Source organism: Pleurodeles waltl, chromosome 7 (genome assembly GCF_031143425.1).
Source record: "Pleurodeles waltl isolate 20211129_DDA chromosome 7, aPleWal1.hap1.20221129, whole genome shotgun sequence".
Classification (NCBI taxonomy): Eukaryota; Metazoa; Chordata; class Amphibia; order Caudata; family Salamandridae; genus Pleurodeles; species Pleurodeles waltl.
In genome coordinates, this window is record NC_090446.1 from 562,180,204 (window position 1) to 562,196,805 (window position 16,602).

A 16,602-nucleotide genomic window follows, 5' to 3' on the forward strand; every position below is an offset into this window, starting at 1 on the left:
GCCGCAGTACTGAAGGGCATTAATTTACTACTGAACAAGGACGTAATGTGACACCTGAATGTAGCATACCAGGAGGCAATCACAAAAGGTCCACAGTGAATAAATAGTGCTATGTTAAAAAAAGAGTAAAGAAATGCACTGACAACATAGTGAGACATGGCCTCTCTTGCGCGTGTCTGTAAAACTGACGTTTGTTCTTGAATTTTTGTCCTGAATTTTGACCATTTGTCCTGAATTTGTGTCCTGAATTTTGACCCTTTGTCCTGAATTTTTAACAGTCCTGTCCAGAATTTGCCTCAATGCCAGGTGGTCACCCTAGGAACAATGCCAACAGGACTACAACGTGGATTGGATTCTTGAGAACGTCGTCGATGTAAAAGGAGGTGAACTGCTCAGACCACACACTTGGGTGTACTGTACTGTGTTTTATTTTTGAGCACCGTTCATTTGTGTTTTTTTGCACAAGGCTCAAGGATAATTTGTTCAAGGACATCGTACATTGGTACATTGGTACATTGTAAGGAGATGATCTAATAAGTAAATCGACATCTGACATTGGTGACTACTTTTTATATTTTAGTTTGTTGTTTTCATTGTGTAGGTCTTGGGCAGGGATTGCGACATGCAGTCAATAGTACCTCCACCAGTATTTTAAGCAATGCCTGGGGAGCCAATTTTGGGATTGGCGTGATGCGTTTGAAACATATTTGGAGGCATTGGGCAGAGCTATTTTTACTGCAAAAAGGAAACTGGCTCTTTTGAAACATAGTTTGGGGGTAGAGGGAGGGAAAGTATTGAAAACTTTACCCCAAGTGAGTAGCATAGGAGATGGGTAAGCTGCCTCAGATGAAGAAAACGATGGTGATGATGTTTATACTAGGGCAATGGGGGCGTTGGATTCTCATTATTGTACGAGAACTAGTATTGTGGTAGAACGTCATAGGTTCTGTTAGACCTGACATGCATTAGGGTGGTCACCCCTAACTTTTGGCCTGCCTCCCTCCACTTTTTGGACTCTGTTTTTGCTGGCTTTTAGACTCTGCGCACTTTATAACAGCTAACCAGTACTAAAGTGCATTTGCTCTCTCCCTTTAAACATGGTAACTTTGGATCATACCCAATTGGACTATTTAATATACTTATAAGTCCCTAGTAATGGGCACTGTATGTGCCTAGGGCCTGTAAATTAAATGCTACTAGCGGGCCTGCAGCACTGGTTGTGCCACCCACTCAAGTAGCCCCTTACCTTGTCCCAGGCCTGCCATGGCAAGGCCTGTGTATGCAGTTTCACTGCCACTTCGACTTGGCATTTAAAAGTACTTGCCAAGCCTAAAGCTCCCCTTTTTCTACACATAAGTCACCTCCAATTTTTCCCCCTAGGTAATCCCTAGAGCAGGGTGCTGTGTGGGTAAAAGGCAGGACATGTACCTGTGTAGTTTACATGTCCTGCTAGTGTAAAACTCCTAAATTCATTTTAACCCTACTGTGAGGCCTGCTCCCTTCATAGGCTAAATTTGGGGCTGCCCTCATACATTGGTGAAGTGGCAGCTGCTGATCTGAAGGGAGTAGGAAGGTCATATTTAGTATGGCTAGAATGGTAATACAAAATCCTGCTGACTGGTGAAGTTGGATTTAATATTACTATTTTAGAAATGCCACTTTTAGAAAGTGAGCATTTCTCTGCACTTAAATCTTTCTGTGCCTTACAATCCACGTCTGGCTAGGTTTAGTTGACAGCTCCTTGTGCATTCACTCAGACACACCCCAGCCACAGGGTACTCAGCCTCACTTGCATACATATGCATTTTGAATGGGTCTTCCTGGGCTGGGAGGGTGGAGGGCCTGCTCTGACACAAAGGACTGCCACACCCCTACTGGGACCCTGGTACACAGGATTGAACTGAAAGGGGACCTGGTGCACGTCTAAACCACTATTTGAAGTCTCCCCCACTTCAAAGGCACATTTGGGTATAAAACAGAGCCTCTGCCCTACCACCTCAGACACTTGCTGGAAAAGAAACCTGACCCAGAACCTGCAGCCTGCCAAGAAGAACTTGCTGACTGCTCAAAGGACTCACCTGTCTGCTTTCTACAAAGGACTGCTGCCTTGCTGTTGGCCTGCTGCTTTGCTGAACTCTTGTTCTTGTTGCCAAAGTGCTCTCCAAGGGCTTGGATAGAGCTTGCCTCTTGTTCCCTGAAGTCTCAGGACCAAAAAGACTTCTCTTTTTCATTTGGACTGCTCGTGCGCCGAAAAATTTGACGCACAGCTTGCTCCGCAGTGAGAAAATCACTGCACGCCTACACTGCCCGACGCGACACCTAAGGGGCGACCGGAACATCGACGCATGGCCTCGCATTGACAAAGCCGCCCGGCTTCCAGAGAGGAAATCGACACAACGCCTGCAGTGAGAAAGAAAATTCAACGCACAGCCTCCCAGAACGACGCGCAGCCGGATAACAAGCCGAGGAATCCACGCACAGACCCTGGGACATCTGGTAATCCCGCGAACCATAGAAGGAGTCGGCCCGCGTGCCGGAAAACGACGCACGTCTTCCCCGAGTGAAAAATAACGACGCAAGTTCGTGTGTGAAGGGGCAAAACCGACGCACACACCATTTTTCTTCCCGCAGAACGACGCACGTCTCCCCGCATGAAAAATAACGACGCAAGTCCGTGTGTGAAGGGGAGAAACCGACGCACACACCATTTTTCCACGCATCTCCTCCTGTGAGGCCCTCTGCAGAGATTTTCCACTCCAAACCAGGTACTTTGTGCTTGAAAGAGACTTTGGGGGTGATTCCAACCCTGGCGGTCGGTGATAAATCGGCAGCCAACCCGCCAACAGGCAGGCGGTCCAAAAAATGGTATTCTGACCCTGGCGGGAACCGCCAACACAGCCCGCCACTTTAACACTCCGACCGCCACGGCGGGACAGACAAACAGTGCGGCGGTCACCGCCAACAGGCAGGCGGCAGACAATGTACCGCCCACCCTATCACAACTCACCAATCCGCCACCTTTTCCGGGGCGGGAGCCCCGCCGATAAAAACACGGCGGAAACAGACTACGAACGGGAAAACGCTCACCACTACACACTCCACGAGGAAGGAGGACAGCATGGAGCCCGAATTAAACATCCTACCGGCTATTGTCTACCTGCTCATCTACCACGAGTACGAACGCCGGCGCAGACGACAACGGTGAGTACCGCACCTACGACACAGGGGAGGGGGGAGAATGAAAGGTTATTGGCACACCCATATGCAACACACCCACCCCCACCATCCCCCCCCCAACTATCTACACACCAATGCAGAGCAACAAGTCACAGTGACACCACCCAAACCCCCTGGAAAAATGCAAAGACATAATTAAATTGAGAAGCAAAATTTATGTATAAAATAGGTTCATTGAAGTCATGGTAAAATAGAAATATGAAATATCAAAAATAAAGAAAGAAAATTGCGAAACCTATACACATAGGCAATAAGTCCTGCACAGTCACTTAAATTTCCACTGTCCGCGGGCCAATGTGTTCGAACACATGGGCAAAGCCCACACAGGAGACCGGATACCATCGGAGAGAACACTGCAGGGGCATCAGATGATAAAACTACAGGCACCTCAGGGGGAAGGGAAGGGGGGGCACCTCAGCCACAGGAGTCCACGACGCCAGATCCACGAGGGGCCTCCATGCCCACTGTACCATCCAGGGGAGTGCAAAGCCACAGTCTCTCAAGTCTCTACAGTGGGAGGGATGCCCACTGTACCATCCAGTGGAGTGCAAAGCCACAGTCTCTCAAGTCTCTACAGTGGGAGGGATGCCCACTGTACCATCCAGGGGAGTGCAAAGCCACAGTCTCTCAAGTCTCTACAGTGGGAGGGATGCCCACTGTACCATCCAGGGGAGTGCAAAGCCACAGTCTCTCAAGTCTCACAAGTGGGAGGGTTGTTCACTGTTCAATCCTGGGGAGTGCAAAGCCACAGTCCATCAGATGTATAACCGACTCCACTGGTATTGGAGGAGGCATGGTGCCCAGAGTGCTGCGTGAACACCAGCTCGACACAGAACCGGCACTGTCAATGGGCCAGCGGTGCTTGAGACGGCGGGGCCCAGCGGAGCGGTGCTTGAGACGGCGGGGCCCAGCGGAGCGGTGCTTGACAGGAAGGGCCCAGCGGAGCGGTGCTTGACAGGAAGGGCCCAGCGGAGCGGTGCTTGAGACGGCGGGGCCCAGCGGAGCGGTGCTTGACAGGAAGGGCCCAGCGGAGCGGTGCTTGAGACGGCGGGGCCCAGCGGAGCGGTGCTTGACAGGAAGGGCCCAGCGGAGCGGTGCTTGACAGGAAGGGCCCAGCGGAGCGGTGCTTGAGACGGCGGGGCCCAGCGGAGCGGTGCTTGACAGGAAGGGCCCAGCGGAGCGGTGCTTGAGACGCCGGGGCCCAGCGGAGCGGTGCTTGACAGGAAGGGCCCAGTGGAGCGGTGCTTGACAGGAAGGACCCAGCGGAGCGGTGCTTGAGACGGCGGGGCCCAGCGGAGCGGTGCTTGACAGGAAGGGCCCAGCGGAGCGGTGCTTGAGACGGCGGGTCCAGCGGAGCGGTGCTTGACAGGAAGGGCCCAGCGGAGCGGTGCTTGAGACGGCGGGGCCCAGCGGAGCGGTGCTTGACAGGAAGGGCCCAGCAGAGCGGTGCTTGACAGGAAGGGCCCAGCGGAGCGGTGCTTGACAGGAAGGGCCCAGCGGAGCGGTGCTTGAGACGGCGGGGCCCTGTTCAGCGGTGTCTTGTCACGGCGGGCCCTGTTCAGTGGTGTCTCTTCACGGCGGGCCCTGTTCAGCGGTGTCTCTTCACGGCGGGGCCCTGTTCAGCGGTGTCTTGTCACGGCGGGCCCTGTTCAGCGGTGTCTCTTCACGGCGGGGCCCTGTTCAGCGGTGTCTTGTCACGGCGGGCCCTGTTCAGCGGTGTCTCTTCACGGCGGGGCCCTGTTCAGCGGTGTCTTGTCACGTGGGGCCCTGTTCAGCGGTGTCTTGTCACGGCGGGCCCTGTTCAGCGGTGTCTCTTCACGGCGGGGCCCTGTTCAGCGGTGTCTTGTCACGGCGGGTCCTGTTTAGCGGTGTCTCTTCACGGCGGGGCCCTGTTCAGCGGTGCCTGTCCTGTCTAGCTAGGGAGCCAGACCTTACCAAGACTCTCCGCTCATTCGCCCTCTGACCTTGCGAGTGCTGGTCCCTCCTGTGATGGACTCTTGGGCCCGTGGCTGTCGTCTGTCACACCCGGTATGGGGCTGGTGGGGCCCTCCTGGTCCGCTTGCCTGCTCACTGACTTCTCCGCCCTGCTGCCCTTGCCCTCCTTCGATGGAGCAGTCTGGCCCTTGCCTCCCTTAGCTGTTGTGGCAGGTGACGGGCCAAGGCTACGCTCCTTGGTGGCAGCCGTCTCAGCCTTCTCGCGTTGGCCCTTATTTTTTCTGGTTCTCTTCTCAGGGGGTGGGCTGGCTGTCCCCTTGCTGCTGGCCGATGTTCCTGACCCAGTAAAAGGTGGACTCCAATACCCGTGCACGATGGTCATACTTGATGCAGGGCTGGTGGTGGCTGAGGTGCTCTTAGGACTCCTACCAGATGGAGGGGGTGGGTGGCGGACTTTTGTGGTTGTCGGGTTTTTGGAGGTTTTGAGGTGGCGGGTCAGAATGACCGTGGCGGTTTACCGCGGCCGCGGCGGTGTAATGGCGGTCTTCTGACCGGCGGTAAGCGCCTTTTACCGCCGAGGTCAGAATGACCCCCTTTGTTTGCTTTATAAAGACTTAAGACACTTTATATCACTTTTCAGTGATATTCCTACAAATTCTTATTGCATCTTTTATTGTGTTGATCTACAAATATCCAGATAAATATTCTATATTTTTCTAAACACTGTGTGGTGTATTTTTGTGGTGCTATATGGTGTTATTGTATGATTTATTGCACAAATACTTTACACATTGCCTTCTAAGTTAAGCCTGAGTGCTCGTGCCAAGCTACCAGAGGGTGGGCACAGGATAATTTGGATTGTGTGTGACTTACCCTGACTAGAGTGAGGGTTCTTGCTTGGACAGAGGGTAACCTGACTGCCAACCAAAAAACCCATTTCTAACATTGGTGGTCAGCGGTGAGGATAGGACTTGTATTTGTGCAGTGACATACAGTCCTGGTAGTGTAAAACTCCTAAATTCATTTTTACCCTACTGTGAGGCCTGCTCCCTTCATAGGCTAACATTGGGGCTGCCCTCATACATTGTTGAAGTGGCAGCTGCTGATCTGAAGGGAGTAGGAAGGTCATATTTAGTATGGCCAGAATGGTAATACAAAATCCTGCTGACTGATGAAGTTGGATTTAATATTACTATTTTAGAAATGCCACTTTTAGAAAGTGAGCATTTCTCTGCACTTAAATCTTTCTGTGCCTTACAATCCACGTCTGGCTAGGTTTAGTTGACAGCTACTTGTGCATTCACTCAGACACACCCCAAACACAGGGTACTCAGCCTCACTTGCATACATATGCATTTTGAATGGGTCTTCCTGGGCTGGGAGGGTGGAGGGCCTGCTCTGACACAAAGGACTGCCACACCCCCTACTGGGACCCTGGCAGGATTGAACTGAAAGGGGACCTGGTGCACTTCTAAACCACTCTTTGAAGTCTCCCCCAATTCAAAGGCACATTTGGGTATAAAACAGGGCCTCTGCCCTACCACCTCAGACACTTGCTGGAGAAGAAACCTGAACCAGAACCTGCATCCTGCCAAGAAGAACTGCCTGGCTACTCAAAGGACTCACCTGTCTGCTTTCTACAAAGGACTGCTGCCTTGCTGTTGGCCTGCTGCCTTGCTGAACTCTTGTCTGGCTGACAAAGTGCACTCCAAGGGCTTGGATAGAGCTTGCCTCCTGTTCCCTGAAGTCTCAGGACCAAAAAGACTTCTCTTTTTCATTTGGACTCCTCGTGCGCCAAAAAATTAGACGCACAGCTTCCTCCGCTGTGAGAAAATCACCACACGCCGACGCTGCCCGACGGGACACCTACAGGGCGACCGGAACTTCGACGCACGGCCTCGCATGGACAACGCCACCCGGCTTCCAGAGAGGAAATCGACGCGACGCCTGCCGTGAGAAAGAAAATTCCTTGCACAGCCTCCCGGAACGACACGCAGCCGCATTACAAGCCGAGAAATCCACGCACAGACCCTGGGACATCTGGTAATCCCGCGAACCATAGATGGAGTCGGCCAGCGTGCCGGAAAATGACGCACCTCTTCCCCGAGTGAAAAATAACAACGCAAGTCTGTGGGTGAAGGGGCGAAACCGACGCACACACCATTTTTCTTCCCGCAGAACGACGCACATCTCCCCGCGTGAAAAATAACGACGCACGTCCGTGTGTGAAGGCGCGAAACCGACGCACACACCATTTTTCCACGCATCTCCTCCTCTGCGGCCCTCTGCGCAAATTTTCTACTCCAAACCAGGTACTTTATGCTTTAAAGAGACTTTGTTTGCTTTTTAAAGACTTAAGACACTTTATATCACTTTTCAGTGATATTCCTACAAATTCTTATTGCATCTTTAATTGTGTTGATCTACAAATATCCAGATAAATATTCTATATTTTTCCAAACACTGTGTGGTGTATTTTTGTGGTGCTATATGGTGTTATTGTATGATTTATTGTACAAATACTTTACACATTGCCCTCTAAGTTAAGCCTGAGTGCTCGTGCCAAGCTACCAGAGGGTGGGCACAGGATAATTTGGATTGTGTGTGACTTACCCTGACTAGAGTGAGGGTTCTTGCTTGGATAGAGGGTAACCTGACTGCCAACCAAAAACCCCATTTCTAACAGGTTCTTTTCCAGAGTGCAAGCTCCTGATGAATCAATTGATCAATTTGTATGTGCATTGCGTACTTTGGCGAACACATGTAAATGCAGGGATTTGCACAAGGAAATTATCAGAGATCAGTTGATAAATCGCACAAAAAATCCAAATTCACACTATGGCCCTCATTCTGACCTTGGCGGGCGGCGGAGGCCGCCCGCCAAAGTCCCGCCGTCAGGTTACCGTTCCGCGGTCGAAAGACCGCAGCGGTAATTCTGACTTTCCCGCTGGGCTGGCGGGCGGTCGCCTTCAGACCGCCAGCCAGCCCAGCGGGAAAGAGGCTTCCACGATGAAGCCGGCTCGGAATCGAGCCGGCGGAGTGGAAGCTGTGCGACGGGTGCAGTTGCACCCGTCGCGTATTTCACTGTCTGCGCAGCAGACAGTGAAATACATGTAGGGGCCCTCTTACGGGGGCCCCTGCAATGCCCATGCCAGTGGCATGGGCACTGCAGGGGCCCCCAGGGGCCCCGCGACCCCCCCTACCGCCATCCGGATCTCGGCGGTCCGACCGCCGGGATCTGGATGGCGGTAGGGGGGGTCGGAATCCCCGCGGCGGTGCAGCAAGCTGCGCCGCCGCGGAGGATTCAATGGGGCCGCGGTACACTGGCGGGACCCCGCCAGTGGTGCCGGTCCGACCGCGGCTTTACCGCCGCGGTCGGAATCCCCATTGGAGCACCGCCGGCCTGTCGGCGGTGCTCCCGCGGTCCTCCGCCCTGGCGGTCAAAGACCGCCAGGGTCAGAATGACCACCTATATCTCCTAACACCAATCACCTGTTTTGGGACTGACCACTTCGATAAACCTTTCCTGTTACCATCATATATTCTAGTTCGCACCCAGTCTCCTACCACAAACCGGCCTCTCTTTACTTCGCTCAATAAACTTCCATCATACTTCTCTTGTACCCTTTTCGCCCAACCTGAGAACCCCTCCTTGTAAATCTTTCCTTTACCAGCCCTCCCCATCCATCCTGGCACAGCAATGGTACAAGGGTTTCTTCCTTTCAACAACATGAAAGGAGTTTCTATCGTAAGGGAATGTGGGGTAGTGCGATAACTCCATAGTACATTTTTATTTATTTCCTCCAATCCAAACCACTTTGAAGTGACAACTGTACATTTTCATTTAGAACTCTGTTAAACCTTTCTACAAGACCATTCTCCCTGGGATGAGCTACAGCCATCTTAATATGCTTGACACCACAACATTCTAAATAGCTACTAAACTCCTTGTGAATTGGGGACCATTATCTGTGATTAGAACCTCGGGATACCCCTCCCTTCTCCACACCTCTTCACAAAACTCTATGGCAGCTCCTGATTTAACATTTTTAACCATACTCACCTCCGGTCACTTAGAATGATAGTCCATCATCACCACTGCATAACACTTCCCAGAACTGTTGCCATGGCTAGTAATTCTAAGAGACCTGATGACTTGTTCACACATTTGTTTCACCCACAACATGTCATTTCACATGCATCCAGTTAATATTAGCAAGCCCAGCAACACTGAATGCTACACGTTATGTTTCAAAAGGACCCAGGTGTACCCGAATTCAACTTGGTGCAGTAACCTATAGAAGATACATGAGGTTGTTCGAGGAGGGGGGGCTCAGTGCTTAACCGTAGATGTCTTCTAGCTGCAGCTATAGAGTTGCATACGTAATGAGCCGTGGCACATCTCAGAGTTTTACAATGTTCCGTTGAAATTCATTATGCTAATGTTGATGGGTCTACTGCTAGAGTGAGCTTCTCAGTTTGAAATGTATAGAATGAGGGCACCATCCTGTGCCTGCTTTAGGTACTACAGTCAAGTTAGATCTATTGGTTTAGCCAGATTGTTGTTGCCAGCAAAGCCACTCTCATTCCATTACGTTTCCACTCAATTGGGAAAATGTAACCCTTGAAAGAAAAACTAATACAATGGGAATTAATATTTTAATTACAAGAGTGTTCATATAATCGGTAACCAGAAGAGTGTAGGCGGTTGTCCTTTTAAGAAAGGCCGCAATTTTGTAGCGACTGACTTTAAAGAGAAAAGGAAGTAACACTGGACCTGCTTGTTATTTTATAACCTTTATGAACAATTAGACGCCCTTCCTGCTTTCAATAAACACAGATATGACTTGGGCCTTTTAAATGGCCAGGTCAGAGAGAAGTAGAAGGCGTGTCTTTTAAATGATAAATTGTTACATGTATTGATACATTTGTTAGAGAAATCGTTGAAATCCCGATAGTCTGAAGAGCTGGAACAAGTAAGGCTAACAGATGACATCATGTCTATATTCTAGTTCGGTTCAACCGTCAACAAGCCACTGTAATATATACAACGTGCTTTCAGCTGTTTCAGTAAAGGTGAACCAGGACAACAACACCCAGAATGTGTTGGGTTGTTAAATGAATTTGCAGAATTGGAACACGATGTTTTTCGAACAAACACAGAAACCAATATGAATCAGATTAACATACTGTTACAGTGGATTTTCTTTTGTTGTAAACCATGGCTCAAACACATATAAGCAAGATCATATCTTTACATTTTAATTTTAGCATTTCATTTGTCACATTTTTAATTTTCGCCTGCAAACAAGCTCTTTTCTCCGTGTACTAGTATGTTCTCCATAAGCCGATATACACATGCTTATGTGTCACCTCAGATTCTTTTCTGTAAATATTATTTTTTTTCGTCTCAATTTTATTTTTTACTTGAAATGTATGTGCAAAGCGCCCTGAAACACTTTCGGGTTAAATAGTGATGTGCCAAAACTAATAATAATAGTCTCTTGACACGAACTCAAGGGCAGGTGCTCACTTTGAAAAGGCAGTATGTTCTTGACAATTTTCCAGATGCCTAAACTGCTGTATTATCAAGAGGAAGGCTGATGGAGAGTAGAAGAAAAGAGAGAAAATCACCTCAGAGAGGCAGAGAGGATTGGTATGGTGTTGCACTCTACTGAAGTTGTTTTATATGTTTCCCATTCAGCATGATCATGTAACTTGTTATGAAACCTTTGCACTAACGCATAAAGATCCACGTCGTTTAGTAAGGCCAGATTTATCTGTAGCCATCAGCCTGTCTCCGGCCAGGCAAATGATTAAATTGCTCTATCGCCCTGACAGGGCTGCTGACCACAACATTTTGAAAGGTCTGTCAGCCCAGCAGACATTTCAAGCATTGGCCGGTCTATGACGGAACCATACATCAAAATTACATTGTTTTTATTTCCAAAAAGAAAATCCCAAAGCGGGATTTTCTTTTTGAAAAAAAACAATGTCTCACTCACCAAGGAAGTTTCCCCCCAAGAAAAGAGGGGCATTGAGCACCTGTCAGTCCCCCTTTATTCCAGGTATTTCCTTGCAGTGAAGGAAATTAAAAAACAGCTATATGTCCGCCCAACTAAATCATGTGGGCAGACTTATAGTTAAATCTCAGATGACCATTACTCCGTCTGGCCATCGGCGGACTTTCACTAAGGCGGAGATGAGGTAGTCTCTACCATCGTCCAACTATAGCCTGCCAAAATCAAATTCGGAGAGGCAGGCCATTATGTTGGAGGGAGGGAACTCCTTAAGCAATGCAACAGAGTTCCCTCAACTACAGAACGCGTGAGAATAATTTTGCCCACATTCAACTGCAGTTTGGATGAAATTATGGAACACCTCATAAATATCTATTAAGGTTTGGTAATTAAGGAAATGTATCAAGCCAGCAAGTGAGTCTGTTTGACGCCTGACCTCTGCAACATAGCCCATTGAACTTCAGCCATAGGAAACAGTGCTAGACAGGAGTGTAACCTTGTCCATAAATGTATATGTCATTTACATTAAATGCCAGTTTTAATTTAAACACATACATATGGCACACCACCTTTAAATGTTGTGCCTGCACAACTGTAATAATGAACCACATATTATTGACACCTATGCTTTTTTTTGTACTAGTTACCATTTGAAAAGAACTGTGCCAGGGACGACCGCTGTGATGACAAACTCAGAGTGTCCTTCAACTTCTCTGGGCAAGTATTATCTTGTTCTGCCATTAATATGAACTTATTTTAATATAGCACTTCAGATAGCTCTCTCTAGAAGAATAAATGGAGTTAGAGTTTGGCAGATATGTGCTATCTGCTAAAAAGAAATTGTCGGATGTCCATTTGCCAATTTTTGTCGAATGTCCAGCATACTCTATTCTTTAATGTGTTTTATAGGTAAGCAAATGTACTAATTTCCCTGTTTAGTGTCTACACACATCTATGCAATCTAAATAGGGAATATGAGTCATCCACTAACTTTTGGTGGATGCCCTGAATACAACACACTCTCATGCTCCACCTATATTCTGTAAGGCAACCAAAGCCTTTAGATTTTGACAGCAGATTTTCTGGTGTGCCTTCAACAGGAACTAATTTAAATTAGGCATTTTATCCCCCTTGCTTGTGACTAAACACTATTAGGAATCCTCTCTATGAATCTAACATTTCTGAGTATTTAAATCTGATAAGAATCCACAAAATTTTTTCTTTATTATATCTTGTTTCCCCACTCATTTGTCTGAGCCCTACTATTGCTCCTGAGGGTTACCAAAGAGGGTCAAAAATGTAACATGCTGTTCTTGTTAATAGTTGACAACCTTAAGAGCCATCTAGTATCCCCGTATGCACACTTTCTTCCCTTACTCTTGTTGTTCTATCCCTGATATGAGCTTAAATGGAAGGGCTCTGAAACGGCCTCATGTACAAAGGGTTTTAGCATTCGAAGATCCTCTGATTCTGTATATCAGTGGGCTTGTGAATAGGGAAACCATTTTTAAATGTACTAAACCCTTTCAGTGATTCAGAAAAGGATTTCTGAATCATAAAATGGGTTCAAGAAACCACTAGGAATAACTACATTGAAGGGCCATTTTAAAAGTGTTCCTTCCTGTGAGAAATTGAGTTGTTGGTTGACTGGGGTGTGAGCTCTGGTCAAGCAGCAACCACCCTCCTTGTCAGGGTAAGGCACATGCAAACTCCAAATAAAGCTGTGCTCACCTCCTAGTGGCATGGCACAGAGCAGTCATGCTTAATATAGGGGCTATGTGTAAAGTATTTGTGCAACACTTCAAACAGTAAAACCACGAAAACACCACACAAAAAGTATCCCACACCAGGTTAGATAATAAAACAAAATTTAATATATAAAATAGACTAACACTACAAAAATCCAACCAGTAGAAACGGAGGCATGACTTTTTAAAGAATAAACTGTAAAATGGCACCTAGAGCAGAAAGCATCAAGCACAGCTCTTTGATTGTGCTGGACTGGGTGAAAGTCAAAAGTTCAGTCCAACCGCAATGGAGCGTGGGTTAGATACAGTCCTAGATTAGCCCTTCTGAAGTTTTACCTTCTTAAGTTTTGTGCCAACAGTTTTGTTTTCATTTGAGACTGTCGTGAGGAGCATGGTGGGCATCATGGATGGTTATCATGTGGCACAAGGAGCAGGCATACCTAAGCAATCAATTGTGTGACAGTTTAGGAGGAATACACAAAGCCCAACTGTCACCCACACCAAGTCATGTGACCAGAGAAAGACTGCAGGCACCAAATGGCTAAGGCAAGAAACTGCCAACTTTCTAAAAGTGGCATTCAGAATTGGAATTTAAAATCTGGTTTCACCATAAGTAAAAATGTTAAATTGTGATTCCAGAGACACCAAACATGAATGAATTATCTCTTCCCATTTTGAAATTACACTTATAAGATGTGGTAATGTAACTTTGTGTTAACCAATGGCAGAAAATGGCCTTGCAGTGGTGAAAAGCTAATTTAAGAGTTTTTCTGTACCAGGACATGCAAACCTTAAACATACATGTCCAGCTTTTCAAATACACTGCACCCTGCCATTGGGACTGTCCAGGGTCTACAATAGAGGTGACTTATATGTCTTACAAAGGAAGGTTTGGACCTGGCAAAATGTTTATTTTCCCAGGTCGAAATGGCAGTATAAAAGTGCACATACACAGCCTGCAATGACAGACCTCAGACATGTTTAAAGTGCTACTTAAGTAGGTAGCACAATCAGTGCTCCAGGCCCACTTGTAGCTTTTAATTTACAGACTCTAGGCACAGGTAGTGCCATTTCACTAGTGACTTACAAGTCAATTAAATATGCCAATTAGGTATAAACCAATTTACATGTTTTAAGGAGCGAGCACAAGCACTTTAGCACTGGTTAGCAAAGGTAAAGTATGACGGGCCCCTAGGCCAACAAAAACAAATTAGGCAAAAATAGAAAGGTGAAGGCAAAAGATTTGTTGATGACCTTGCAGAAAGGGCCAACTTCAACACTTCCAAATACAGATTCCTTATGGTATATAATAATGTTTTACAACAAAAATCCAGTTGAAAAACATTACCATTTTACCACCAACTCATGGTCCCCACTAGACTCCTTACCCCTTGTGAATAGTGAATAAACATGCTTTAAGAAAAGGCAGTTGTTCCATGCATATTTGTGTTGAGGACAGGAACAGGGACAGCTCTCTCTGGATTTCACAAGAGATGGAATGAGGATGATTATAGATGAGGACGAAACTTCTGCACTGATCCTTTGAGCTCTGTCTGCAACATCTCACCCACTAGATCATGATATTCTAACTGCTTGTTTTGCCAATTTAGGATTAAGAGATACTGTGTGACCTGGTTTATTTCCTTTTTGAAATATCAGTGTCATTCAGTGGTGAGTCCCAATTACTGATGTAACTATTCAGTGGAGATTCCCACATACTGTTTTGTAACTGGCAGTGAAGTGCCTGAGGGTTCATCCTTATTGCTTATTTTTTAATACTTATCTACGGCCTTTGCTTCTCCTTATTACATGATTTGGGTGCAGTGTTCTTTCCTATGTGGTCAACACTTAATTTATCCTAAGATTGGATCAAAACACTCCAGTTTCTGCAGGAAGCATTACTGTGTGTTTGTCCTCAGTACAGTCATGGAAGTCATCTATTTTTCTGCAGCTTCACTCGAGTAAAACAAAACTTTTGTTGGTAGTCATTTTTCCAGGTGGAACATTACCCCTGGCCTGGTTCCCAAGGTTCCCCATCACATTTGTGACGGGGCATCCATCTGCCAAACTCTTAATGTGGCCCTTCTTTTTCACCTACATATTTGCACTCTCAAGTGTTGCCTGCAGTTTCTTTGTTAAAAGTTGACTACTATCATGTTCTGTGGTTAGATCCTCTGTTACAGCCCTGCGGAGAACCTAAAACTATGACTGTCAGATTGGTATGCAGATTCATAAAAAGTGACCACTAAAATGCTTAGTTAAAATATTTCAGCTTTATCCACCATGGAGAGATCACCATTCAAGACACCCAACTACTATATGCAGTATTGCAGACTGGAAAGACAAGAATGTGAGTCAGAGCCTAGTTACATTGAGGGCCACTGTTCTGGAACAAACCCCTGCTTGGGATAAAATCAGATAGCTCCATATGTGATTTGGAAGGCTGAGAAAACATATCTGTTTTGTTAGTGTAATCTCTATTCTTTTTGTCTCTGCTGCAAATGTCACCAACTGTTGTGGGTCTTAGGGCCAAGATGCCTGTTGAGGTGAACCCTTGCACTCTATAAGTATCTTTTGGTTTTATTCTGTTCTTTCTTTTTGATCACAAGGCACTGAGTTGGGTGCAAAGTGCTACAGTGAATGGTTGCTGCTCATGTGTGTATACATTGTAAGTGCAATGAAGCAGCATGTTATTTAATTAATCTCCTGGCAGAGTTAGTTCATTACCTTATCAATGAAGGGGGTGTAAATGTGAAGGAGAACTCTGGTTTTGCTTTATTGAGGTCTACTGATTGTCATCATGCTCACCTGCCTTTACTCATTCTCAACAAACATTGATGACTCAGAGTATGTGAATTTTTGAAAAGTAATGCTGTGCTCCCTGGATCTCTCTTTTGCTGGTGGTTTCCTAATGCTTCCTTCAAAATTGGACCAGAGTACTGCTTACACGGTTACTGGCCAATCAAAACGCAACCTATAAAACGCTGCGTTTAAAATTGCAGTGCTCACGTACTCCACCCAACTCTACCCCTGACTATCAGCTCCCAGAATTAATCAGAGGACAATGCACCAGCACAAGGTAATCCACAGAACAATATAGATGTACATTTACAAAATACTTGATCTGGACACATACCAAACTTAGGAGAGTATCTGCTCTCAGCCTCCAGTTTGGAGTAGTTATGTTCATGCTCAGTGAATAAGGGCCTCAAAGGGTATATCAAATGTTGGTAGATATACTAATCATTTATGCAATGCAGACTAGGTACACTGACATTTTTCAGTATGATTTGGACATGGTGTAACATTCAGAAACGGGAATGGCTATACTGTTTGTTTTCATTTGGGGATCGAAATAGCAACATATTGTTTTGAGTCGTTTAGCTCCCAGTGCAGAGCAGTCATATAGTGGCTGATTGCCCACCTGAGCTGTTGAAATAAAGATGTTTGGCAGTGCATTGACAGTATATTGCACAAGTTTGATAACAGGAATGACTGTATGCACTGTATTGCCTTTTATGAAACATGCACTTCTCTCATGAGAAAGTTGGGGCAGGTTTGTGAGTAGTTTTGAAAACTTTCATGAAAAGGATGCATTTTAAAAAGAATAGAGGATAATATTTTATTGATTGACTTGCATTTTCTTCTTTAATAATTAATTT

The 16,602-nt window shown here is 46.6% G+C and overlaps 1 protein-coding gene across 1 annotated transcript in view; it reads left to right on the forward strand.

The window, feature by feature from the left end:
• The first annotated feature begins 317 nt into the window (after window positions 1-317).
• The window catches only part of LOC138304347 (integrin alpha-X-like), a 126,737-nt gene continuing 110,452 nt past the window's right edge, over window positions 318-16,602 (forward strand). The window contains exons 1-2 of the mRNA XM_069244320.1: window positions 318-383; window positions 11,836-11,909. The gene's annotated coding sequence lies outside the window, so the exon portion shown is untranslated. The remainder of the gene's footprint in view (window positions 384-11,835; window positions 11,910-16,602) is intronic.